Here is a 2,561-nt window from a genome sequence, read left to right as displayed (position 1 = left end):
TGGCCAGGCACACGGGTGTGCCTAAGGCTGTGGCCAAGCAGGGGAAGAAACACGACAGTGTGATACGGCCGTGTGGAAGCAGGACATGATTTACCCAAAACACGGGATGCGATAAATCCCCATGGTCGTGTGTCATGGCTGTGGGTGAACTTGATAGGTGAACACAAGCGTGGGAATGGAAAAACACGGGCGTACCAGGGGCAAGGCTCGATTCTGTTTCCTCAACACGGGCATGAGACACACCCGTGCCATTAAGCCGTAGACAACAATACAAAGGCATGGTACCCTAACACACGGGTGTGGAAGAAGCGAACAAAGCTAGGCATGACCATGCGACATGGCCATGTACCACACATGTCCAAGCCACACGGGCGTGGGATAATCGCCGGGCACAACCGAAATTGCAAAATTTGAAAAACACGGGCTCACCTTCAGAGTACACGGGCATGGCCCTAGGCCATGTGCACCTCCCCTATATAAGCAAATCACTGTTCATTTTCTTCTTTCTTTTAAAACCCTAGCTGAAATCTCCCCTTCTCCACTCCCTAATCCCTATTCCGGCCACCATTCCCCAGATTCTCATTTCCCCAACCCCCAAACCATCCTAAAATCCACTTCCCCTGCATTAATACTCACTTTCCCATCTCTTTTCCCTCCATTTTCTTTCCACACAGCTGCACCCCTTGCCACGCCCGTTCGCAGCCTCCAATTTCATTTTTAAAGCTCAATCTCTCTCCCTTAGCGCCTTCAATGTCATCTTCAAGAGGAAAGAAAACCGCCGTACCAGCCTCGAAGAAGAGGAAGGAAGCATCATCTTTCGTAGGTCCACATCTCATCGCGAACCATCCAATGATGAAAATGTTTAGAAATATTTATTTTATTATTTTATGTTTTTAATTTTTATTCAAACTACTTTTTATTTTTTATTTTTATTTTTTTAAAGATTTAAAATTTTATTATAAATTTCGATTCTTTCTTTTTGAGTACTTATTCTTCCTAATATCCTCTAAAAAGTTCCTGATTTTATCACAGTTATATAGAGCTCTTAAGTTCATTATCACAGAGGAACTAAAACTCCACCAGGAAAGGTTCTCTACAACTGCCATGTCCTACTCGACCACGACCATAGCTACCACTAGATATAATCTTCTTTTAGCGCAAGACTTATGGCCTAATGAACCTCTACGACCTCCGGAGTATCCTCCTCCACTCTCGAACCGATTACTCTCCAAAACTCTAGTTCGAGGAATTCATCATAGAGGAAGTTTCACTTCTTTCCCTATCTTATTTTTATTTTATAATACCTATCTTTGTACATTGAAGGCAATGTACATCTTAAGTGTGGGGGGTATTTATTAATGATTGCCTTGTTCTCTTGAAAAGCTCTCATATCATATTTATGATAAATTTTGATTGGTTTATGATTTTGATTGGTATATCTTGAATTAAAGCATAGGGATTTATGCATTTACTATTTAAACTTTAAGACATTAGAGAATCAAGCATGATAAGTTGATTTTTAAGAATTTAACATTATAGGTTGTTTCCCCAAGTCTAGGTATTACTTTGAACTGGAATTCACGAGTCTAAACATCAAAAAGCCATAATTTTTGTGAGATTTTTGAGCCTTTTGAGCATCTATTCATCCTTTCATGCTCACTTTTATTATTGCTTTGAGTGTGTCAATATTGAACTGTTATTCTAGAACTTGCTTGATTATGCATGTCGAGACTACACCATTTGATTTGATATATCAAAATGATTAAGGCACTTAGGATTAACCCACTCATGCCATGAGAAGCCTACCCCACGATTAACCCCTAGTAAACCCCCTTGAGCCTAACAAACCATTTCTTGTATTACCCTTAATATTAACCTTTAACCCATTATTGTTGAAATCCCCTAAATTAATCCCTATTTTTGTTGAGATTTGAGTTGAATGGATTGCCTAGCTATGTTTTGTTCTTGATATTTAGTCTATATTATTTAACTTGTTCTTAAAAAAAAAACTATGTATACATATCTGTAATTCCATATTCTGAGAAAAGCTCTGTTGTACACAAGTGAAGATTAACTCTTTTTCTAGTTAAGGAAACTTTTCAAGTCAATCTCGATTCTAGCCCTTTCTTTTAGCTTGTGACCACACCCCCTAATCAAGCCTCATTACAACCCTTTAAAGACCTTTTGATTGATGTATCATCTTAAATTATAGTGGTGGAGATTTGATTTTCATGCAAGCCTATGGTAATGACTTTTCATTATTGACTATTGAGTGCTTCATTTACTGTCCTTAAACACCTCGAGTGGTTTGAGTGAACCTTTAGTGAGGATGTGAAACTCTGTGATATTCTGAATCAAAGGTAATTACTTAGACGAAAGGAAGCACCTATGTTTGCATGACTAAATACTCAACTTGGAATGCTTGAAACTTTTATGTTCTTTTAGTTGAATTCTCAATGTATGATTAATTATGGATTAATGTGAGATATTAGCGATAGAAATTATAAGTTGAGAAGAATTTATTTTGATTTGAGTTGAGGATTTTGCTTGAGGACAAACAA

Source organism: Gossypium hirsutum, chromosome A04 (assembly GCF_007990345.1).
Source record: "Gossypium hirsutum isolate 1008001.06 chromosome A04, Gossypium_hirsutum_v2.1, whole genome shotgun sequence".
Lineage (NCBI taxonomy): Eukaryota > Viridiplantae > Streptophyta > Magnoliopsida > Malvales > Malvaceae > Gossypium > Gossypium hirsutum.
The sequence above is the reverse complement of the archived record's forward strand: the minus strand, read 5'-3'. Positions refer to the sequence as shown.